Source organism: Coregonus clupeaformis, chromosome 7 (assembly GCF_020615455.1).
Source record: "Coregonus clupeaformis isolate EN_2021a chromosome 7, ASM2061545v1, whole genome shotgun sequence".
Lineage (NCBI taxonomy): Eukaryota > Metazoa > Chordata > Actinopteri > Salmoniformes > Salmonidae > Coregonus > Coregonus clupeaformis.
The window spans coordinates 74,223,161-74,249,931 of record NC_059198.1 but is presented as its reverse complement, the minus strand read 5'-3'; the positions used below and the strand labels follow the sequence as shown (position 1 = coordinate 74,249,931).

Here is a 26,771-nt window from a genome sequence, read left to right as displayed (position 1 = left end):
AACTGAGGACACTAAAGAGGCCTTTCTACTGACTCTGAAAAACACCAAAAGAAAGATGCCCAGGGTCCCTGCTCATCTGCGTGAATGTGCCTTAGGCATGCTGCAAGGAGGCATGAGGACTGCAGATGTGGCCAGGGCAATACATTGCAATGTCCGTACTGTGAGACGCCTAAGACAGTGCTACAGGGAGACAGGACCATGTGTAACAACACCTGCACAGGATCGGTACATCCGAACATCACACCTGCGGTATAGGTACAGGATGGCAACAACAACTGCCCGAGTTACACCAGGAACGCACAATCCCTCCATCAGTGCTCAGATAATACTCAGCAATAGGCTGAGAGAGTCTGGACTGAGGGCTTGTAGGCCTGTTGTAAGGCAGGTCCTCACCAGACATCACCGGCAACAACGTCGCCTATGGGCACAAACCCACCGTCGCTGGACCAGACAGGATTGGCAAAAAGTGCTCTTCACTGACGAGTCGCGGTTTTGTCTCACCAGGGGTGATGGTCGGATTTGCGTTTATTGTCGAAGGAATGAGCATTACACCGAGGCCTGTACTCTGGAGCGGGATCGATTTGGAGGTGGAGGGTCCATCATGGTCTGGGGCGGTGTGTCACAACATCATCGGACTGAGCTTGTTGTCATTGCAGGCAATCTCAACGCTGTGCGTTACAGGGAAGACATCCTCCTCCCTCATGTGGTTCCCTTCCTGCAGGCTCATCCTGACATGACCCTCCAGCATGACAATACCACCAGCCATACTGCTCATTCTGTGTGTGATTTCCTTCAAGACAGGAATGTCAGTGTTCTGCCATGGCCAGCGAAGAGCCTGGATCTCAATCCCATTGAGCACATCTGGGACCTGTTGGATCGGAGTGTGAGGGCTAGGGCCATTCCCCCCAGAAATGTCCGGGAACTTGCAGGTGCCTTGGTGGAAGAGTGGGGTAACATCTCACAGCAAGAGCTGGCAAATCTGGTGCAGTCCATGAGGAAGAGATGCACTGCAGTACTTAATGCAGCTGGTGACCACACTAGATACTGACTGTTATTTTTGATTTTGACCCCACCTTTGTTCAGGGACACATTATTCAATTTCTGTTAGAATAATGGTGAAGACATCAAAACTATGAAATAACAGATATGGAATCATGTAGTAACCAAAAAAGTGTTAAACAAATCAAAATATATTTATAATTGAGATTCTTCAATTAGCCACCCTTTGCCTTGGTATTCTCTCAACCAGCTTTATGTGGTAGTCACCTGGAATGCATTTCAATTAACAGGTGTGCCTTGTTAAAAGTTAATGTGTTTGAGCCAATCAGTTGTGTTGTGACAAGGTAGATATTCAGAGTATACAGAATATAGCCTTATTTGGTAATAGACCATATTATGGCAAGAACAGCTCAAATAAGCAAAGAAAAATGACAGTCCATCATTACTTTAAGACATGAAGGTCAGTCAATACGGAACATTTCACAAACTTTGAAAATGTCTTGAAGTGCAGTCGCAAAAACCATAATGCGCTATGATGAAACTGGCTCTCATGAGGACCGCCACAGGAATGGAAGACCCAGAGTTACCTCTGCTGCAGAGGATAAGTTAATTAGAGTTACCAGCCTCAGAAATTGCATCCCAAATAAATGCTTCACAGAGTTCAAGTAACAGACACATCTCAACATCAACTGTTCAGATGAGACTGTGTGAATCAGGCCTTCATGGTCGAATTGCTTTAAAGAAACCACTACTAAAGCATACCAATAAGAAGAGGAGACCTGCTTGTGCCAAGAAACATGAGCAATGGACATTAGACCGGTGGAATTTGTCCTTTGGGTTGGAGTCCAAATTTGAGATTTTTGGTTCCAACCGCTGTGTCTTTGTGAGACGCAGAGTAGGTGAACGGATGATCTCCGCATGTGTATTTCCCACTTTAAAGGATGGAGGAGGAGGTGTGTTGGTGTGGGGGTGCTTTGCTGGTGACACTGTCTGTGATTTATTTTTGAATTCAAGGCACACTTAACCAGCATTGCTACCACTGCATTCTGCAGCGATATGCCATCCCATCTGGTTTGGGCTTAGTGGGACTATCATTTGTTTTTCAACAGGACAATGACCCAACACTATTTTACCAAGAAGGAGAGTGATGGAGTGCTGCATGAGATGACCTGGCCACAATCCCCCGACCTCAACGCAATTGAGATGGTTTGGGATGAGTCGGACTGCAGATTGAAGGAAAAGCAGCCAGCAAGTGCTCTGCATATGTGGGAACTCCTTCAAGACTGTTGGAAAAGCATTCCTCATGAAGCTGATTGAGAGAATGCCAAGAGTGTGCAAAGCTGTCATCAAGGCAAAGGGTGGCTATTTGAAGAATCTCAACTATAAAATATATTTTGATTTGTTTAACACTTTTTTGGTTACTACATGATTCCATATGTGTTATTTCATCGTTTTGTTGTCTTCACTATTATTCTACAATGTTCAAAATAGTAAAAATAAAGAAAAACCCTTGAATGAGTAGGTGTGTCCAATCTTTTGACTGGTAGTGTATATATACAGTGGTGTAAAAAGTAACCAATTGTCAGACTTGAGTAAAAGTAAAGATACCTTAATAGAAAATTACTGAAGTAAAAGTGAATGTCACCCAGTAAAATACGACTTGAGTAAAAGTCTAAAAGTATTCGGTTTTAAATATACTGAAGTATCAAAGTAAATGTAATTGCTAAACTATACTTAAGTATCAAAAGTTAAAGTATATATAATTTCAAATTCCTTATGTTCAGCAAATGGAGATGGCACAATCTTTTTACATTTTACGGCTAGCAAGGGGCACACTCCAACACTCAGATATAATTTACGATGAAGCATTTGTATTTAGTGAGTCCGCCAGATCAGAGGCAGTAGAGATGACCAGGGATGTTCTCTTGATAAGTGAATGAATTGAACCATTTTCCTGTCCTGCTAAGCATTCAAAATGTAACTTGTGCTTTTGGGTGTCAGGGAAAATGTATGGAGTAAAAAGAACATTTTCTTTAGGAATGTGGTGAAGTAAAAGTAAAAGTTGTCAAAAATATTAATAGTAAAGTAAAATACAGATATTCCAAAAAACTACTTAATTAGTATTTTAAAGTATTTTTACTTAAGTACTTTACACCACTGTATGTATATATATATATATATATATATATATATATATATATATATATATATATATATATATATTGATAACTTGATAAAATAGACTAGAGACAGGTGTCCCTCATTTAGGGGCAGCGCTCTCTCTCTGTCTTCTCGTGGTCCGATTCACACATGGTACTATTGATAAATAATAAACTTATTCTAATTATTAGTGTTTACATAGCCCATTTAAATCTCACCCAAAGTCTCCAGTCTTTCTAGTGTGAGAGCAAAAATGACTAGATGATGTTATAATACTGTTATTGCATCAAATTGTTGTTTTCTGCAATAGAATACGGTTCTTAGAACTCTCATGTGATAGATTTACGTTGCCTTTGGTGATAAAACCTACAGCATGCATTCCATAGAATGAGTTGGTGTTTGTGTAATGACGTACAAGGGAGAGATGGCTCGGGTATGGATAATGATGAGAGGAAGCTTGTTTTGGGGGCCAAACTCTGGTTTCTGTACAATAAGTACAGTCTTCACGGCAAATGCTATCTGGCTGGGAGATACTCCTTTCTCATATATCAAGTCTCACCTTGTGACCCATTCCATACATCTGTTATTTGTCATGTAGACTAAGAGGGTGTATCTTTGCTATAAAATATATTTGTATTCTTTGTGTCGGGGCTCTCAGCCCAACAGTCAAGACTGCTGGGCAGACCAGCCTCGCTTATTACCTTATTAATACGTTTTAATATAGTAATATCCTGATTGGTGATTGACCCTTCTAGTGAGGGTGATCAGGCCTTACCAGGAAGTCAGAACAGAGGTCAGAGGTCAGTCAGTCCTATTAAGTGAGTGTTTGTTTTCCTGTACCTCAGACATTATTTAAAGATATTTCAAACATTTCAAAAAAAAATTATATCAGGTTTACATTGGGTTTCTAATCAAGAGAATGTATATGTGTGCACCCAAAACTCTGACAATAGAAACTTCAGAAAATGTAATTTGTGTACAGTATCCTAAAACCAAAATAAAAGCTCCCTTAACAGCTGAATCCGGGTACCTTTAACTAAGGTACTTAATGCACTTTAAGGCACTTGCCTTAGGAAGCCTTTCAAAGGGAGAGATAAAGAATCATTGATAAACATGTACAAAAAACTTGTTAGCGGACATTCCATCAGTTGTATACAGAATTATACTTCAGACACATCAGATGATACAGTGTCCCATCAAGCTGAATAGGCACCTTCCAAAGTAAACAATCCCAGAGCCCCTCTCTTGTAATCATTGTCATTTTGACCTGTTTCATTGACATACAGTTCTGTACAAACTGTCCCTAATTTCCCCACTGTGTCTCTTACAGCCTGTTTGAGTTCAGTGTGTACTGGCGGCTACCTATTGTTTATCTCTAACCCAAACAACAGATGACTTAAACACGAGAGCAGTGGACCAGGCCTTTAAGAGTGAGCAGCCTCTAACTTAATATCAGTCCCAATGCTCAATCGTCTTCAAATGACTAAGATATTGCATTATAAGAATGCTATCTGAAAGCCAATTACCATTCACTTTGTTACTTTCACTAGTCTCCATATCAAACAACATTCAACTGTTCCCTCTATTGCAAGGTTTAAAACAAAACAAACATGATAACTTTCTCCAAATTGGAAGGCATTGTTTTTATTTTAGTCTACCCTAACTCTATATATTTATTTCAAATTTCTGTTGGATATTCACTTTCTGCTTCACACTTATTAAATGTCTATTATTTTGCCGAATTTATAAAATACATCGGTCAATTCAGAAGGGGAAAGATAAACAGGTATTATAACTGGGCTAGCACTGCCTGTCAGTCCACTATCATTGGAATGTTCTATCATAAGATTTCTATGAGACAAAGTAGAGTTAGACCCCCAGTCCTCCCGGGGGAGTGGTTCCATTTGCCTGCTCACTCATTGGTTTAATATCTCATCATTTGGGATATTAACAACAACTCCATCAGCAGTACAATACATTGTAGCCTTAAGTTTAGTTAAAATAAAATCATGTTCAACTTCATTGGTTCTATTTATAGTTTTATTGGTTAGAGGTAAGTCAAGTCCCGTACAATGCTTTAACCTTATCATACCTCAAATGATCCAGAAAGGGACCACTCGGAACATTTCTCAGAATACTTTTCAAACCACTTACGTACGTCTACGTGTGGGTGTGCAAGTTGTATATATATATATATTTTTATTATTGTTAATTCATCAGATCTATAGTAACCCATTATACTCAATATTATGTTAATTTATCTCTAGTAAACCATTATACATTTGTGTTACATCACACATTCCTCCTCTACACCAGTGTTCTATTACATTTACATTTACATTTAAGTCATTTAGCAGACGCTCTTATTCAGAGTGACTTACATTGACCCTGGTTAGACATTTTCTAAATGCCACACAATAGACCTTAATGAAAACCTTAATGATGAAACTGCCACATACGTTTGGGATATTACAACAACCAAGTTACTGCAAGCAAACACTATTTTTCCCCTTAGACATCATTGCACGCACAACCAAATTGAGGAATTCCTTCATATTAACTACAGCTGTTATAACCTGATATTGAACTACTGGTAAGCACCATGACATTTCACAGCCAGTAACTCGGGTTAAGGTAATATTTGTATTTCCTAATGGCTGAAGCTAGCTGTAAGCTAGTGGCACAGCTCAATATGTAGCCTAATTATGCATACTGGTTAGGCAAGGTAGGCTACTACTACAGAACATACTGACCAATACAATGCAGTATTATTGTAGTTCAGTTGTACTTTTGTGATATTGAAGGATGTGAGAATGTGTTCAATATTAACCCTCAACCTACTGGAGTAAGACCAGTGAAAGGGATTTCTTCACAGAAGACATTTCCCCTCAGGTTAGTGGTTATTTCACATTTAGAAATTGTCATCTACCTTCCCTTCAATAGATGTCTGAGGCATGTAATGGTATTCCAAAATTCCAACTGTTTGAGTCAATCCTACCCACTATTTAATTTATTGGACATCAGTCTGAACTGATTTGCTATTAGGAACATCTTACAATATAATCTCTTGATATAGCTAGGCTTAAGGAATATTACATTTAACATTCAAAACACCACTACTAGAAAAAGTAGGCTAGTCTCTCATTCAGCTTTTTCTTTTTTTGTATAAAAACAGCACATTTCAGTCATTAAACCGTGTGATCAACTGGACAGAGTAAACACTACATTTCAATGTCTTGTTCTCTTTATAATGTCATAATTTCCTCCAAGTTCTGGTGATCAAGACTACCAGTATTTCCATGATGTGCTCCAGCTCATTCAGGTCCCTGAAGCTCTGGTTGAGCTTATTATTCATACAGGGGTTTAGATATTTACACTAGTTGTTCTATTTAACAGCATATTCGGGAATAATACTCTCTACTTTCATATCTCCATACAGAATCCCTATATAACGTTATAAATATTTAGTTATTCATGTCCACATCGCAGCAATGATCACAGCGCAGCAGCCTGAGAGGTACACGTCTTTCATATCGAGGAAATCAGTTTACGGGGGCTGTTACCCTCTCAAATATTTAAATGGTTCTCCTGTCAGTACTCACTACCTATAGATCGAAGGGCAGTGGTGGACAGAACCCCTAGATAACGTTATAGATCGAAAAACTCAGCTCACACAGAACTGGTTGGGGTATCCATTCTTTCACGCACTCAGTAATCCTCTTTAACACTGGAGATAGTCCCCTGACAGCTATTAATCACTCAGTAATTTATAGCTACATTTCTATCTTACTATCTATTTTTCAATCAGCTTTTTATCCATATTTCAATGTTGTTATCCAAATTTCAATCAGTTTAATATCCACATTTCAATCTTAATAGTATTAATTTCAGTGAATTTATTATCCAAATTTCAATCTTATTATCCAATTTTCTATCAGTGTCATATCTCACAATCACACAACTTTCACATCCACATTCACTTAGTACTATTCCCAAACACACTCTGTAATCTCCCTTATTACCCCATGTGCATCTTCAACGATTATCTTGTCGTTACTTGCTATGCACCATATGTACACTGCTATACATATAAATAACACCCCGTATTCAAAAATACCTTGAGTTATTTGTAGTGGCTGCAGACCACGTAGACATTTCTTATAATGCCTACAGACAGCTGTCAGTGGGGCTTTCCATGGTACCATTACACCCTCGCTCTAGTCTTCTCATAAAACGTGTGAATAGCCTTCTCTCTGTAAGACTATGGGTACCTTTTTATGCGTTACTCGCTTTGATAAATGTTTTAATCATTCTTTTTTATTTTATACAGATTCATTTAAATTGACTTACTGAAATCAGTGTTCGTCCCTCAATTGTTAGCGGATGATGTGTCTACTCCTGGGTAGATCACAGTAAGGATTCTGGGCGGGTCTCGTCCTCTTTTGGTCAGATGGAAATTTCCCTCAAGCTTCATAAAATGCGCCGCCGGTTTTCCTCACAGACCCCCACTGGAAAGCTCTGCAGGCAGAATCAATCGTCTAATTCGTGACGCCAAATTGTTGCGGAACCAAGGAATGTTTATGACACCAAAGATAAGATGCAAGAACAACTCAAATAAGCAAAGAGAAACGACAGTCCATCATTACTTTAAGACATGAAGGTCAGTCAATCTGGAACATTTCAAGAACTTTGAAAGTTTCTTCAAGTGCAGTCGCAAAAACCATTAAGCGCTATGATGAAAATGGCTCTGTTATGTGGGCTTTTCTGTTTCCCTTCCTCCTTGTTTTGTCCCCTCTTTGTCTGTTGTATCTGTATGTGTGTTTGTCCCCATTATGTGGGTGTGTCTGGAGTGGATCGGGGGGCGTGCTCAGGATCTGCCTCTCCTGTGCAGCTGCGGGTTGTTTCCAGTGATTCCTGCCTACGCAGCTGCATCCTATTCTCTCATCAACCTGCACTACTAATTCCTGGGCATGGCTCTCCACCGGCGCCAGATCGTTGTTCTTACTAGAGCGTTCAGACATACCTCCCAACCTGCCTGCCTCCCAACCTGCCTGCCTGCCTGCCTGCCTGCCTGCCTGCCTCAGCCTCTCCTTCCTCCGGAGCCGACTAGCCCTCTCTGTTCCTTTTCTTCAGTTGTTTTTGGACTAAGACAAATTGAACTTTTATTAAAATAATTTTTGTTTCTTCCACTCCCTTAGTCGTGTTTTGTTTCTCTGAGTGCTGGGTTTAACCATAGCTTAACAGAACGATCTGGCCCCAAAGAATACCATGACTTAGCGGAGGTTTTCAGTAAGGACAAGGCTCTGTCTCTACCACCACATAGGCCTTATGATTGCCCTATTGAACTGCTTCCTGGTGCTCCCTTGCCCTCTAGTCGCTTATACAATCTGTCCCGACCGGAAAGAGAGGCAATGGAGCAGTATATTGGTGATTCTCTGGCCTCGGGCATAATCCGTCCCTCGTCGTCTCCTTTGGGTGCAGGTTTCTTTTTCGTTGAAAAGAAAGACAAGTCGTTACGCCCCTGTATCGATTTCAGGGGTTTAAACAACATAACTGTTAAAAACAAGTATCCCCTTCCACTCATCAACTCAGCTTTTGAACCTCTGCATGGCGCCACAGTTTTCTCCAAGCTCGACCTCAGGAACGCTTATCACCTTGTCAGAATCCGAAAGGGAGATGAGTGGAAAACCGCTTTCAACACTCCACTGGGGCATTTTGAGTATTTGGTCATGCCCTTTGGGCTCTCAAATGCCCCTGCTGTATTCCAAGCCATGGTGAACGATGTTCTTAGGGATTTTTTGAACCGTTTTGTCTTTGTATACCTGGATGATATTCTTGTTTTTTTCAAGTCACCCGAGGAGCATGAGTCACACGTCCGTCAAGTCCTTCAACGGCTCTTGGAGAATAAGCTGTACGTCAAAGCAGAAAAGTGTGAGTTCCACAAACAGTCTACATCGTTCCTTGGTTTCATCATTGAGAGCGGGCAGGTGAAGGCGGACCCCGAGAAGATCCGGGCAGTGGCGGAATGGCCCACACCCACCACCCGTAAGCAACTTCAACGATTTTTGGGCTTTGCTAACTTCTACCGTAGATTCATTAAGGGTTTTAGTAAAGTGGTGGCACCCCTTACTAGACTCACATCCCCAAAAGTCCCTTTTCTGTGGTCCCCTGAGGCGGAGCAGGCGGTAGGGGTTTTGAAGGAACTGTTTTCTACCTCCCCCGTGTTGATACACCCCAATACCTCTCTGCAGTTTATTGTGGAGGTGGACGCGTCTGACTCAGGTGTGGGAGCAGTCCTCTCCCAGCGCTCCCCCACTGACCAAAAGCTTCACCCCTGTGCTTTTTTCTCCAAGAAATTGTCACCCACAGAACGGAATTACGACGTTGGAAACCGGGAACTGCTGGCGGTCAAGCTAACACTGGAAGAATGACGGCACTGGCTGGATGGAGCTGAACTGCCGTTTGTGGTCTGGACAGACCACAAAAACTTGGCTTACATCCAAGCCACTAAGAGACTCAACTCACGCCAAGCCAGATGGGCCCTGTTTTTTAGTAGGTTTAACTTTATTCTTACATACAGACCGGGGTCAAGAAATGTTAAACCTGATGCTTTGTCCCGCCAGTTTGCTGACCCTTCGGAGACCAGCGAGCCTGAGGCAGTCCTACCTTCCTCATGCGTCGTGGCGGCAGTACAGTGGGAGATCGAGTCTCTTGTGAAGACTGCACTTGCCACGGACCCGGGACCGGGTGATGGACCTCCCAACCTACTCTTTGTTCCCGAGACGGTCCGGTCTCAGGTGTTGCAGTGGATTCACACCTCCTGTTTTGCTGGTCACCCTGGGATGAGACGCACGTTGACGCTGCTTAGGAGACATTTTTGGTGGCCTTCAATGGAAACTGACGTTCGGGCTTTTGTGGCAGCCTGTTCAACCTGTGCTCGGGGCAAAGCCTCCCATCAGTCCCCTTCGGGCTGCTGCTACCCCTCCCAGTTCCCAGCCGTCCATGGTCCCACATAGCCATGGATTTTGTCACCGGCCTACCCAAGTCTGAAGGTAATGAAACTATACTTACCATTGTGGACAGATTCTCTAAATCTGTTCACTATATAGCATTACCAAAATTACCGTCTGCCAGTGAGACAGCGGACCTCCTAGTCCAACATGTATTCCGTCCCCATGGAATACCTGTGGACATCGTATCTGATAGAGGCCCACAGTTTACTTCCCGTGTTTGGAAGGTTTTCTGTTCTGCTTTGGGTGCTTCCGTTAGTCTGTCCTCAGGGTTTCATCCCCAGACCAACGGTCAAACAGAAAGAGCCAATCAAAACCTCGAAGCAACCGTTCGTTGTGTGGCTGCTCAACATCCATCATCCTGGGCCAAACATCTGCCTTGGATAGAGTACGCCCACAACTCCCTCACCACCTCTGCCACCGGCCTTTCACCCTTCGAAGTAACCATGGGTTATCAACCCCCTCTGTTTCCTGCTCAGGAGAAGGAATTGGCTGTTCCTTCGGTTCAGGAGAACCTCCGCCGCTGCCAGAGAGTGTGGAGCGACGCTCGGGAAGCGTTGCTTCGGACCACCGACAGGAACAAGACGACAGCAGATAGGAGCAGGACTCCCGCACCTGTGTTTCATCCTGGTCAAGAAGTTTGGCTGTCATCTAAGAACGTACCTCTTCGTACCAAATCACGCAAGCTGTCTCCTCGGTACCTGGGTCTGTTTGTGGTGGAGTCCATCGTTAACCCCGCTGCGGTTCGTTTGAAGTTGCCTTCAGCCATGAAGATACACCCTACTTTCCACGTCTCCCAACTGAAACCTGTGTCCTCCAGCCTTTTGTGTCCGCCGGCAGATCCACCTCCACCTGTTCGCCTCATTGACGACCATCCGGCCTACACCGTCAGTAGGCTCCTGGACTCTCGGAGGCGGGGTAGGGGTCTCCAATACCTAGTCGATTGGGAAGGTTATGGACCAGAGGAGAGGTCTTGGGTCCCTAAGCGTTTTGTGTTGGATCCTCAGCTGATCACGGACTTCCATCACGACAACCCTGACAGGCTTGGTGGGTCGCCAGGTGGCGACCATTGAGGGGGGGGTACTGTTATGTGGGCAGCTAGTCTCTCCCTTTTCTGTTTCCCTTCCTCCTTGTTTTGTCCCCTCTTTGTCTGTTGTATCTGTATGTGTGTTTGTCCTCATTATGTGGGTGTGTCTGGAGTGGATCGGGGGGCGTGCTCAGGATCTGCCTCTCCTGTGCAGCTGCGGGTTGTTTCCAGTGATTCCTGCCTATGCAGCTGCATCCTATTCTCTCATCAACCTGCACTACTAATTCCTGGGCATGGCTCTCCACCGGCGCCAGATCGTTGTTCTTACTAGAGCGTTCAGACATACCTCCCAACCTGCCTGCCTCCCAACCTGCCTGCCTGCCTGCCTGCCTGCCTGCCTGCCTGCCTGCCTGCCTCAGCCTCTCCTTCCTCCGGAGCCGACTAGCCCTCTCTGTTCCTTTTCTTCAGTTGTTTTTGGACTAAGACAAATTGAACTTTTATTAAATAATTTTTGTTTCTTCCACTCCCTTAGTCATGTTTTGTTTCTCTGAGTGCTGGGTTTAACCATAGCTTAACAGGCTCTCATGAGGACCGCCACAGGAAAGGAAGACCCAAAGTTACCTCTGCTGCAGAGGATAAGTTCCTTTTAAATGCTTCACAGACTTCAAGTAACAGACACATCTCAACATCAACTGTTCAGAGAAGACTGCGTGAATCAGGCATTCATGGTCGAATTGCTGCAAAGAAACCACTCTAAAGGACACCAATAAGAAGAAGAGACTTGCTTGGACATTAGACCGGTGGAAATCTGTCCTTTGGTCTGATGAGTCAAAATTTGAGATCTTTGGTTCCAACCACTTTGTCTTTGTGAGACGCAGAGTAGGTGAACGGATGATCTCTGCATGTGTGGTTCCCACTGTGAAGCATGGAGGAGGAGGTGTTAAGGTGTGGGGGTGCTTTGCTGGTGACACTGTAAGTGATTTATTTAGAATTCAAAGCACACTTAACCAGCATGGCTACCACAGCATTCTGCAGCGATACGCCATCCCATCTCATTTGCGCTTAGTGGGACTATCATTAGTTTTTCAACAGGACAATGACCCAAAACACAATTCCAGGCCGTGTAAGGGCTATTTTACCAAGAAGGAGAGTGATGGAGTGCTGCATCAGATGACCTGGCTTCCACAATCACCCAACCGCAAGCCAATTGAGATGGTTTGGGATGAGTTGGACCGCAGAGTGAAGGAAAAGCAGCCAACAAGTGCTCAGCATTTGTGGGAACTCCTTCAAGACTGTTGGAAAAGCATTCCTCATGAAGCTGGTTGAGAGAATTTCAAGAGTGTGCAAAGCTGTTATCAAGGCAAAGGGTGGCTACTTTGAAGAATCTAAAATCTAAAATATATTTTGATTTGTTTAACACTTTTTTTGTTACTACATGATTCCATATGTGTTATTTCGTTGTTTTGATGTCTTCACTATTATTCTACAATGTAGAAAATAGTAACAATAAAGAAAAACCCTGGAATGAGTAGGTGTGTCCAATCTTTTGACTGGTACTGTATACAGTGAGGGAAAAAAGTATTTGATCCCCTGCTGATTTTGTAAGTTTGCCCACTGACAAAGAAATGATCAGTCTATATTTTTAATGGTAGGTTTATTTGAACAGTGAGAGACAGAATAACAACAAAAAAATCCAGAAAAATGCATGTAAAAAATGTTATAAATTGATTAGCATTTTAATGAGGGAAATAAGTATTTGACCCCCTCCCAATCAGAAAGATTTCTGCCTCCCAAGTGTCTTTTATACAGGTAACGAGCTGAGAGTAGGAGCACACTCTTAAAGGGAGTGCTCCTAATCTCAGCTTGTTACCTGTATAAAAGACACCTGTCCACAGAAGCAATCAATCAATCAGATTCCAAACTCTCCACCATTGCCAAGACCAAAGAGCTCTCCAAAGATGTCAGGGACAAGATTGTAGACTTACACAAGGCTGGAATGGGCTACAAGACCATCGCCAAGCAGCTTGGTGAGAAGGTGACAACAGTTGGTGCGATTATTCGCAAATGGAAGAAACACAAAAGAACTGTCAATCTCCCTCGGCCTGGGGCTCCATGCAAGATCTCACCTCGTGGAGTTGCAATGATCATGAGAACAGTGAGGAATCAGCCCAGAACTACACGGGAGGATCTTGTCAATGATCTCAAGGCAGCTGGGACCATATTCACCACGAAAACAATTGGTAACACACTACGCCGTGAATGACTGAAATCCTGCAGCACCCGCAAGGTCCCCCTGCTCAAGAAAGCACATATACATGCCCGTCTGAAGTTTGCCAATGAACATCTGAATGATTCAGAGGAGAACTGGGTGAAAGTGTTGTGGTCAGATGAGACCAAAATGGAGCTCTTTGGCATCAACTCAAGTCGACATGTTTGGAGGAGGAGGAATGCTGCCTATGACCCCAAGAACACCATCCCCACCGTCAAACATGGAGGTGGAAACATTATGCTTTGGGGGTGTTTTTCTGCTAAGGGGACAGGACAACTTCACCGCATGAAAGGGACGATGGACAGGGCCATGTACAGTCAAATCTTGGGTGAGAACCTCCTTCCCTCAGCCAGGGCATTGAAAATGGGTCGTGGATGGGTATTCCAGCATGACAATGACCCAAAACACACGGCACATTAAGGTCCTGGAGTGGCCTAGCCAGTCTCCAGACCTTAATCCCATAGAAAATCTGTGGAGGGAGCTGAAGGTTCGAGTTGCCAAACGTCAGCATCGAAACCTTAATGACTTGGAGAAGATCTGCAAAGAGGAGTGGGACAAAATCCCTCCTGAGATGTATGCAAACCTTGTGGCCAACTACAAGAAACGTCTGACCTCTGTGATTGCCAACAAGGGTTTTGCCACCAAGTACTAAGTCATGTTTTGCAGAGGGTTCAAATACTTATTTCCCTCATTAAAATGATAATAAATGTATAGCATTTTTGACATGCGTTTTTCTGGATTTTTTTGTTGTTATTCTGTCTCTCACTGTTCAAATAAACCTACCATTAAAATGATAGACTGATCATTTCTTTGTCAGTGGGCAAATGTACAAAATCAGCAGGGGATCAAATACTTTTTCCCCTCACTGTATATATATTATACAGTCAGTGAATAAAGCAGACCAGACCTATCCCAATATTGGACTAAAGGAGCCTAACGTTACTTCTTGTAGTCCAAGGACCTTACATGTTCTGTTTAGAGGTGAATTGGCTCTGGCAGCCAAAACAGCCAAATACTCTATCTAAACGTGAATCGATTGTCAATTGCGGTACGGTTATAGAAACAAAAGCCCTCTACTTTCATATCACATCAAAATAATTTCACAAATGCAAAATACACAGGTACTGTACACTGTTTTAATCGGTTTTAACACAGTTGCAGTCAACAGTATTTTTCAGTGACAACACGCTTGTGGCATCTGTCTTCCATTTACACAAAGGTTTTCGGAGACGCAGATAGCTAATTAGCACAGGTAGTCTACTCTGTCTTCCTAATTAGCACAGGTAATCCACTCTGTCTTCCATCTGTTTTCCGTAAACAAGCGCTGTAACATGGAGTTTTGTCCGTGTGGGAACCCTAACCTTATAAAAGTGTGTATCAATTTAACCTTTTGTTTTCTGAAAATTATTTCGCAAAGATAAGGTCCTTATGCTTCCAAAACCGTACCGCAAGTGATGCGTGTTAATGTTCAGACCGAGCATTGCGGCTCTTAACAAATCTTAATTTAAGGTTAGGGTTAGGCATAATATTATCAATGTGGTTTAGGTTAGGGTTAGACATAATATTATCAGTGTGGTTAAGGTTAGGGTTAGGCATAATATTATCAGTGTGGTTTAGGTTAGGGTTAGGCATAATATTTTCAGTGTGGTTTAGGTTAGGGTTAGGCATAATATTATCTTTGTGGTTTAGGTTAGGGTTAGGCATAATATTAGCAGTATGGTTTAGGTTAAAGTTAAACATAATATTATCAGTGTGGTTAAGGTTAGGGTTAGGCATAATATTATCTGTGTGGTTTAGGTCAGGGTTAGGCATAATATTTTCAGTGTGGTTTAGGTTAGGGTTAGGCATAATATTATCTTTGTGGTTTAGGTTAGGGTTAGGCATAATATTATCAGTGTGGTTTAGGTTAGGGTTAGGCATAATATTATCAGTCTGGTTAGGGTTAGGGTTAGGCATAATATTATCAGTGTGGTTTAGGTTAGGGTTAGGCATAACATTATCAGTGTGGTTTAGGTTAGGGTTAGGCATAATATTATCAGTGTGGTTTAGGTTAGGGTTATGAATAATATTATCAGTGTGGTTTAGGTTAGGGTTAGGCATAATATTATCAGTGTGGTTAAGGTTAGGGTTAGGCATAATATTATCAGTGTGGTTTAGGTTAGGGTTAGGCATAATGTTATCAGTGTGTTTTAGGTTAGGGTTAGGCATAATATTATCAGTGTGGTTTAGGTTAGGGTTAGGCATAATATTATCAGTGTGGTTTAGGTTAGGGTTAGGCATAACATTATCAGTGTGGTTTAGGTTAGGGTTAGGCATAATATTATCAGTGTGGTTTAGGTTAGGGTTATGAATAATATTATCAGTGTGGTTTAGGTTAGGGTTAGGCATAATATTATCAGTGTGGTTAAGGTTAGGGTTAGGCATAATATTATCAGTGTGGTTTAGGTTAGGGTTAGGCATAATGTTATCAGTGTGTTTTAGGTTAGGGTTAGGCATAATATTATCAGTGTGGTTTAGGTTAGGGTTAGGCATAATATTATCAGTGTGGTTTAGGTTAGGGTTAGGCATAATATTATCAGTGTGGTTTAGGTTAGGGTTAGGCATAATATTATCAGTGTGGTGTAGGTTAGGGTTAGGCATAATATTTTCAGTGTGGTTTAGGTTAGGGTTAGGTGTAATATTATCAGTGTGGTTTAGGTTAGGGTTAGGCATAATATTATCAGTGTGGTTTAGGTTAGGGTTAGGCATAATATTATCAGTGTGGTTTAGGTTAGGGTTAGGCAAAATATTATCAGTGTGGTTAAGGTTAGGGTTAGGCATAATTTTATCAGTGTGGTTTAGGTTAGGATTAAGCATAATATTATCAGTGTGGTTTAGGTTAGGGTTAGGCATAATATTATCAGTGTGGTTTAGGTTAGGGTTAGGCATAATATTATCAGTGTGGTTTAGGTTAGGGTTAGGCATAATATTATCAGTTTGGTTTAGGTTATGGTTAGGCATAATATTATCAGTGTGGTTTAGGTTAGGGTTAGGCATAATATTATCAGTGTGGTTTAGGTTAGGGTTATGAATAATATTATCAGTGTGGTTTAGGTTAGGGTTAGGCATAATATTATCAGTGTGGTTTAGGTTAGGGCTAGGCATAATATTATCAGTGTGGTTTAGGTTAGGGTTAGGCATAATATTATCAGTGTGGTTTAGGTTAGGGTTAGGCATAATATTATCAGTGTGGTTTAGGTTAGGGTTAGGCATAATGTTATCAGTGTGTTTTAGGTTAGGGTTAGGCATAATATTATCAGTGTGGTTTAGGTTAGAGTTAGGCATAATATTATCAGTGTGGTTTAGGTTAGGGTTAGGCATAATATTATCAGTGTGGTTTAGGTTAGGGTTAGGCATAATATTATCAGTGTGGTGTAGGTTAGGATTAGGCATCATATTTTCAGTGTGGTTTAGGTTAGGGTTAGGTGTAATATTATCAGTGTGGTTTAGGTTAGGGTTAGGCATAATATTATCAGTGTGGTTTAGGTTAGGGTTAGGCATAATATTATCAGTTTGGTTTAGGTTATGGTTAGGCATAATATTATCAGTGTGGTTTAGGTTAGGGTTAGGCATAATATTATCAGTGTGGTTTAGGTTAGGGTTATGAATAATATTATCAGTGTGGTTTAGGTTAGGGTTAGGCATAATATTATCAGTGTGGTTTAGGTTAGGGCTAGGCATAATATTATCAGTGTGGTTTAGGTTAGGGTTAGGCATAATATTATCAGTGTGGTTTAGGTTAGGGTTAGGCATAATATTATCAGTGTGGTTTAGGTTAGGGTTAGGCATAATGTTATCAGTGTGTTTTAGGTTAGGGTTAGGCATAATATTATCAGTGTGGTTTAGGTTAGAGTTAGGCATAATATTATCAGTGTGGTTTAGGTTAGGGTTAGGCATAATATTATCAGTGTGGTTTAGGTTAGGGTTAGGCATAATATTATCAGTGTGGTGTAGGTTAGGATTAGGCATCATATTTTCAGTGTGGTTTAGGTTAGGGTTAGGTGTAATATTATCAGTGTGGTTTAGGTTAGGGTTAGGCATAATATTATCAGTGTGGTTTAGGTTAGGGTTAGGCATAATATTATCAGTGTGGTTTAGGTTAGGGTTAGGCAAAATATTATCAGTGTGGTTAAGGTTAGGGTTAGGCATAATATTATCAGTGTGATTTAGGTTAGGGTTAGGCAAAATATTATCAGTGTGGTTAAGGTTAGGGTTAGTCATAATATTATCAGTGTGGTTTAGGTTAGGGTAAGACATAATATTATCATTGTGGTTAAGGTTAGGGTTAGTCATAATATTATCAGTGTGGTTTAGGTTAGGGTAAGACATAATATTATCATTGTGGTTATGGTTAGGGTTAGGCATAATATTATCAGTGTGGTTTAGTTTAGGGTTAGGCATAATTTTATCAGTGTGGTTTAGGTTAGGATTAAGCATAATATTATCAGTGTGGTTTAGGTTAGGGTTAGGCATAATATTATCAGTGTGGTTTAGGTTAGGGTTAGGCATAATATTATCAGTGTGGTTTAGGTTAGGGTTAGGCATAATATTATCAGTTTGGTTTAGGTTATGGTTAGGCATAATATTATCAGTGTGGTTTAGGTTAGGGTTAGGCATAATATTATCAGTGTGGTTTAGGTTAGGGTTATGAATAATATTATCAGTGTGGTTTAGGTTAGGGTTAGGCATAATATTATCAGTGTGGTTTAGGTTAGGGCTAGGCATAATATTATCAGTGTGGTTTAGGTTAGGGTTAGGCATAATATTATCAGTGTGGTTTAGGTTAGGGTTAGGCATAATATTATCAGTGTGGTTTCGGTTAGGATTAGGCATAATATTATCAGTGTGGTTTAGGTTAGGTTTAAAATACAATTTTAAGAAGATAAATTGTAGAAATAGGTGGGATTTATGACTTTGTGACTTTGGTAACTAGTGACAACGATGTGATTGGTTGCCTTGATAAAAGTAGACGCGATCGAGTTAAGTTTTTGTGGATTGAGGTGTAGGGATGGAGCTTATGATTGACTGACTCCACTCCTCCTACCTCTGTGCCATACTCTCCTCATAATGAAAAGCTCAACTCTCGAATTGAAGAATCATTACAACATGGAAACGCTGACTCCAAATAGAACTACCATCACTCGAATGTGATATACGGCTCCACATAATCATAGGCTTTACTTAATACAAGCATTGCGATTTTGACATTTGATGAGTGTTTATGTACCAAATAATAATCTTATTTGTATGCTTAGCAATCAACAAATGTACATTGTTTTTTCAACACACTTTTACAAGTCTCAGTCACAAATGACAATTCCAATAAGTCCCTTATGGTGAACGACATGTGAACGAGATGCTTGTAAAATCATGACTATTTCAAGTTTTCAGTTCATTGTTTGCCGGTCCTGCGTGCTCTGGGCATTACTGACTCAAATAAATGAAATTAGTTGAAAACATTAGAGTCTTTAAAAAGAGCCGAACTTCCCATCACTAGTATTTGAGTGGTAGGCTCACTCATTCATTGACATGTCACGTGGTCCTGTTTTTGACTAGTGGGGCCTGCACAGGATAGGACAGGTAGGTTATCTATAGGCCTAAATTAGATTATAGGAGTGGGGTTACAGAGGGGTTGGGCAAGCTAGCTCTATATACTAGCCTATATCCCACAGACATAAAACATAGATCCTAACTAGGCTACTAAAATAGAATATAATTCATGTAGGTCTGCATCCAAAGAGAACCACTAAAGAGGGTGGTAGTTAGGGTTGGGCTATACCATAGCTTACTTTAAGCTACTTGTGTGAATTCAATAATTGTGTGAGAACTTCCTCATACAGTTCCATAAAACATTTGTTTGCTCATGGCTGTAGTCAATCTCATTGTTCTTGATGCATGTAGACCTACCCATCAACTGTAGAGCTATAGACCATGACTTCCTTATATTAGACCAATGGCTTTAGAGGATAAGTTAGACCCATCAACTGTAGAGCTATAGACCATGACTTCCTTATATTAGACCAATGGCTTTAGAGGATAAATTAGACCCATCAACTGTAGAGCTATAGACCATGACTTCCTTATATTAGACCAATAGTTTTAAAGGATAATTTAATCAATTCAATATCTTGGATATGAGACCATTGGCTCTCATCAGATCAAAGGATGATACCAGCTTGAGATTGTGAAATTGCAATCTTCAAGATATTCTTTTGAAAGTAATCAAAAAGATGGGATGCTGCAATTTTTGCTATGTAATAATATCTAAATCTGATAGTATAGAATAATCTCCCCTGGTTGACAGACAGACAGTATGTACACATGTTTTTCTTGAGGTAAAACATAAGAAATCTTTGCTGCACATAGGATGGTAAAGATCACATGATAACCTATTTCACGTCCTGTACTTGAACCAAAAGGTACTTATTAACCGATTTTATCAGAAATGACTGATCTTAGCAGCTGAAAGTGCACAACTTTTGTGACCCAACATCAGAGTAGTTCAATTTCCGTAGCATTATACCCAACCAAGGGACATCGGGGTTGCAGTTGGGCTGAAACCCACACTCAGGATTGTGGCTTTAATGCTGCATCTCTGTTGTTTAAGGTGTCACCATGCAGGTAGGAAGGTCTTATCATTCCTGTTCATTAGGGCTGAAATCTAAACACTGCAGACAGACAGACAGACGGACGGACAGACAGACAGAATTATGGGTGTTTCACACAGTGCTAGCCTGTCAGCGCTAAGCTTTATGGCCCTGCGGTAGGGTTTTAGTTGCTAACACACCAACCAGACATGTGACTACCTGCATGTGACTAAAGCATTCCATCTTACTCTGACCTTCGACCTAAACTCCGCCAATAGTCAATGTATGCATTCTTATTATTCACCTCTAGCTGTTTAAATTCTGCCTTTGGGACCAGCTCATTTCTGTTAATGTCAATCTTGTGTTTTTGGGCCAGTTTTGTTAAGGGGTCACTGTCTGGGCACTGTTGACCATAAATGCTCTGTGCTTGTATGACCATCAATTTGATTGGGCTAGGTGCATCCTGAATTTGCATTCTCTTTTTTCAAAGGGCAGTAGAAGAGGAAGTCTTCCTAGTTCTGCCCTGCATGTGTGGTTGGTGGAATTTCTGTGTACATATAGGATGTTTTTGCCAAATTCCAGGTGGAGTTTTTCAGTGGGTATTTTGTCCCATGATGTATATTTTGACTGTAATAATGGTCCCCATATTTCACTGTAAGAGTGATCCCCATATATCACTGTAAGAGTGGTCCCGATATTTCACTGTAAGAGTGGGCCCCATATTTCACTGTAAGAGTGGGCCCCATATTTCACTGTACTAATGGTCCCCATATTTCACTTTAATAGTGGTCCCCGTATTTCACTGTAAGAGTGGGCCCCATATTTAACTTTAATAGTGGACCCCATATTTCACTTTAATATTGGTCCCCATATTTCACTGTAAGAGTGGGCCCCATATTTAACTTTAATAGTAGACCCCATATTTCACTTTATTAGTGGACCCCATATTTCACTGTAAGAGTTGTCCCCATATTTCACTGTAAGAGTTGTCCCCATATTTCACTGTAAGAGTGGTCCCCATATTTCACTGTAAGAGTTGTCCCCATATTTCACTGTAAGAGTGGTCCCCATATTTCACTGTAAGAGTGGTCCCCATATTTCACTTTAATAGTGGTCCCCATATTTCACTTGAATAGTGGTCCCCATATTTCACTTTAATAGTGGGCCCCATATGTCAATTTAACAGTGGGTCCCATATTTCAATTTAATAGTGGACCCCATATTTCACTGTAAGAGTGGGACCCATATTTCACTTTAATAGTGGACCCCATATTTCACTTTAATATTGGACCCCATATTTCACTGTAAGAGTGGACCCCATATTTCACTGTAAGAGTGGTCCCCATATTTCAATGTAAGAGTGGTCCCCATATTTCACTGTAAGAGTGGACCCCATATTTCACTGTAAGAGTGGTCCCCATATTTCACTGTAAGAGTGGTCCCCATATTTAACTGTAAGAGTGGTCCCCATATTTCACTGTAAGAGTGGTCCCCATATTTCACTGTAAGAGTGGTCCCCATATTTCACTGTAAGAGTGGACCCCATATTTCACTGTAAGAGTGGTCCCCATATTTCACTGTAAGAGAGGTCCCCATATTTCACTGTTAGAGTGGACCCCATATTTCACTGTAAGAGTGGTCCCCATATTTCACTGTAAGAGTGGTCCCCATATTTCACTGTAAGAGTTGTCCCCATATTTCACTGTAAGAGTGGTCCCCATATTTCACTGTAAGAGTGGTCCCCATATTTCACTGTAAGAGTGGTCCCCATATTTCACTGTAATAGTGGTCCCCATATTTCACTTTAATAGTGGTCCCCATATATCACTTTAACAGTGGACCCCATATTTCACTGTAAGAGTTGTCCCCATATTTCACTGTAAGAGTTGTCCCCATATTTCACTGTAAGAGTTGTCCCCATATTTCACTATAAAAGTGGTCCCCATATTTCACTGTAATAGTGGTCCCCATTTTTCACTGTAATAGTGGTCCCCATATTTCACTGTAAGAGTGGTCCCCATATTTCACTTTAATAGTGGACCCCATATATCACTTTAATAGTGGTCCCCATATTTCACTGTAAGAGTGGTCCCCATATTTCACTTTAATAGTGGACCCCATATATCACTTTAATAGTGGTCCCCATATTTCACTGTAAGAGTTGTCCCCATATTTCACTGTAAGAGTGGGCCCCATATATCACTGTAAGAGTGGACCCCATATTTTACTGTAAGAGTGGTCCCCATATTTCACTGTAATAGTGGTCCCCATATTTCACTGTAAGAGTTGTCCCCATATTTCACTGTAAGAGTGGTCCCCATATTTCACTGTAATAGTGGTCCCAATATTTCACTGTAATAGTGGTCCCCATATTTCACTGTAATAGTGGTCCCCATATTTCACTTGAATAGTGGACGCCATATATCACTTTAATAGTGGTCCCCATATGTCACTGTAATAGTGGTCCGCATATTTCACTTTAATAGTGGACGCCATATATCACTTTAATAGTGGTCCCCATATTTCACTGTAAGAGTTGTCCCCATATTTCACTGTAAGAGTGGACCCCATATTTCACTGTAAGAGTGGTCCCCATATTTCACTGTAAGAGTGGTCCCCATATTTCACTGTAAGAGTGGTCCCCATATTTCACTGTAATAGTGGTCCCCATATTTCACTGTAATAGTGGTCCCCATATTTCACTTTAATAGTGGACCCCATATATCACTTTAATAGTGGACCCCATATTTCACTGTAAGAGTGGTCCCCATATTTCACTGCAAGAGTTGTCCCCATATTTCACTGTAAGAGTTGTCCCCATATTTCACTGTAAGAGTTGTCCCCATATTTCACTGTAAGAGTGGTCCCCATATTTCACTGTAAGAGTGGTCCCCATATTTCACTGTAAGAGTGGTCCCCATATTTCACTTTAATAGTGGTCCCCATATTTCACTTTAATAGTGGTCCCCATATTTCACTTGAATAGTGGTCCCCATATTTCACTTTAATAGTGGGCCCCATATTTCAATTTAATAGTGGACCCCATATTTCACTGTAAGAGTGGGACCCATATTTCACTGTAAGAGTGGACCCCATATTTCACTTTAATATTGGACCCCATATTTCACTGTAAGAGTGGACCCCATATTTCACTGTAAGAGTTTTCCCCATATTTCAATGTAAGAGTGGTCCCCATATTTCACTGTAAGAGTGGACCCCATATTTCACTGTAAGAGTGGTCCCCATATTTCACTGTAAGAGTGGTCCCCATATTTCACTGTAAGAGTGGTCCCCATATTTCACTGTAAGAGTGGTCCCCATATTTCACTGTAAGAGTGGTCCCCATATTTCACTGTAAGAGTGGTCCCCATATTTCACTGTAAGAGTGGTCCCCATATTTCACTGTAAGAGTGGACCCCATATTTCACTGTAAGAGTGGTCCCCATATTTCACTGTAAGAGAGGTCCCCATATTTCACTGTTAGAGTGGACCCCATATTTCACTGTAAGAGTGGTCCCCATATTTCACTGTAAGAGTGGTCCCCATATTTCACTGTAAGAGTGGACCCCATATTTCACTGTAAGAGTGGTCCCCATATGTCACTGTAAGAGTGGTCCCCATATTTCACTGTAAGAGTGGTCCCCATATTTCACTGTAAGAGTGGTCCCCATATTTCACTGTAAGAGTGGTCCCCATATTTCACTGTAAGAGTGGACCCCATATTTCACTGTAAGAGTGGACCCCATATTTCACTGTAAGAGTGGTCCCCATATTTCACTGTAAGAGTGGTCCCCATATTTCACTGTAAGAGTGGTCCCCATATTTCACTGTTAGAGTGGTCCCCATATTTCACTGTAATAGTGGTCCCCATATTTCACTGTAATAGTGGTCCCCATATTTCACTTTAATAGTGGTCCCCATATATCACTTTAATAGTGGACCCCATATTTCACTGTAAGAGTGGTCCCCATATTTCACTGCAAGAGTTGTCCCCATATTTCACTGTAAGAGTTGTCCCCATATTTCACTGTAAGAGTGGTCCCCATATTTCACTGTAAGAGTGGTCCCCATATTTCACTTTAATAGTGGTCCCCATATTTCACTGTAAGAGTGGTCCCCATATTTCACTTTAATAGTGGTCCCCATATTTCACTTGAATAGTGGTCCCCATATTTCACTTTAATAGTGGGCCCCATATGTCAATTTAACAGTGGGCCCCATTTTTCAATTTAATAGTGGACCCCATATTTCACTGTAAGAGTGGGACCCATATTTCACTTTAATAGTGGACCCCATATTTCACTTTAATATTGGACCCCATATTTCACTGTAAGAGTGGACCCCATATTTCACTGTAAGAGTGGTCCCCATATTTCACTGTTAGAGTGGTCCCCATATTTCACTGTAAGAGTGGTCCCCATATTTCACTGTAAGAGTGGTCCCCATATTTCACTGTTAGAGTGGTCCCCATATTTCACTGTAAGAGTGGTCCCCATATTTCACTGTTAGAGTGGTCCCCATATTTCACTGTTAGAGTGGTCCCCATATTTCACTGTAAGAGTGGTCCCCATATTTCACTGTTAGAGTGGTCCCCATATTCCACTGTAAAAGTGGTCCCCATATTTCACTGTAAGAGTGGTCCCCATACTTTACTGCCAGTAACCAGGTTTCCATCCAACCTTTTTATGTGAGTAGAGTACATTCACAAAATTCACTACAGGCCTGATGGAAACAGCAAATGTGTCCGTTAACTTTCCAAATGTCGACAAAACAAAATACGCTAGACAAGGTGGGCTCTTTTTCTGTCGGTCAAATTAATTATGTGATAAATGGTGGCGGAAATGCTTTTATGCGCCAATATTGATATAATAACTATCATATCAAAGTGAACTTGGAGTCACGCGATGACATGTTGTATGGTCCTCCCACTACGACTCGGGAAAGCATGCAGTTTTTTACGCTACAGATTAAATAAATGATGATGAAATTCACAGGGTGGTGAAAGTGCAAGGTGATGAGCTTGATGCTCCTTTCCAATAAATATCGAGGGTCTTATTCTGGTGACATGATGATCACTGCTTGGCTGCTGTTTGAGAAATAAAAATAATCTCTCTCTTTTGTCCATAATAATCTCATCATGTAGGCTATACGCACATTGTATCTGCGAGCTGTTGGCTAGAGCGCAGGTGCCAACACCAGAGTGGGCACATTCGCTATATAACGTAACATTATTTTGTGACAAAACCATCAGTAGAGTTGAAAATGCGATGGAAACACATTCTTTTGGAAAATCATAATTTTTGTTTTGCTCATGGTCACTGTCCTCTCTCTCACTTTCTCTCTCTCTCTCTCTCACACACACACACACACACACACACACACACACACACACACACACACACACACACACACACACACACACACACACACACACACACACACACACACACACACACACACACACACACACACACACACACACATACACACACACACACACACACACACACGCACACACTCTCTTTGCCATTCTTTCAGGTTGAGTTAATGAGTGATTACGCCCTCCTCACTACCCTCTTGCCTATTTCCCACTCATAAACTGAATGATGCAGGCCATTCAATTATTTTATATCCATTATAAAATAATGGATATAAAATGGTCCTCTGTAGCTCAATTGGTAGAGCATGGCGCTTGTAACGCCAGGGTAGTGGGTTCGATCCCTGGGACCACCCATACGTAAAAATGTATGACTGTAAGTCGCTTTGGATAAAAGCGTCTGCTAAGTGGCATATTATATTATTATTATATTATTATAGTACCTCAATCAGATTGCATGTATTCTCTAACAGGTATTTAGTGCAGTAAATCTATGTGACTGGTAGTGGGAGTAGAGAGTTAACCATGTGTTGTCTATACAGAAGGATTTGATCAGTGGCTTCCATAGAGGGAAATTAATGGGAGTCAATGGGTCTCCCCTAGTTTCACTTAGGGAGTCTGATTAATCAATGGAAGTTATCAGTGGTGTTTTTCTCTGTGCTCTGCCTCCCTGGAGATTAGATGTGATCATGGTAGGGGCTGTTGTATTGCTCTACTGTTGATTAGATTAGATGTGATCATGGTAGGGGCTGTTGTATTGCTCTACTATTGATTAGATTAGATGTGATCATGGTAGGGGCTGTTGTATTGCTCTACTATTGATTAGATTAGATGTGATCATGGTAGAGGCTGTTGTATTGCTCTACTATTGATTAGATTCAGCAGACCATGGAGGCCACAGCATACTGGCCACACACACGCACACACGCACACACACGCATGCACCCCCCATGACATCGTCTCCACCCTGTCAAACTTGCCAATATGCCTCGGGAAAAGAGAGAGAATGGAGAGGGAAGGGAATATCTATCTCTCCGATATCTCTCCATACCTGTGATAAGTGAGGGAAAGAAGGGAAGAGATAAGGTGAGAAGTCTTTGCCAAGGCCCCACCCACTTTCTTAAAAAAGTACCAATCAAATGGCAGGGACCTTAGGTTACCTTCTACACTCCAGACGGTGGAAGAACTGAATGTGACAGAGGAAGACGAACAAGAGAGAGGGATAGGGAGACCGAGGCAGACAGGAAGTGGTAGAGGAAGAAATAGTGTTAGGAAAATACATTAGAACAAATTAAAAGGAGAC

General features: G+C 41.3%; 1 protein-coding gene across 1 annotated transcript in view; it reads left to right on the top strand.

Moving 5' to 3' along the window:
• LOC121569326 (hepatocyte nuclear factor 4-gamma) overlaps nucleotides 1–26,771 on the top strand; it is a 53,306-nt gene that overhangs the window by 11,747 nt on the left and 14,788 nt on the right. The window lies entirely within an intron of this gene.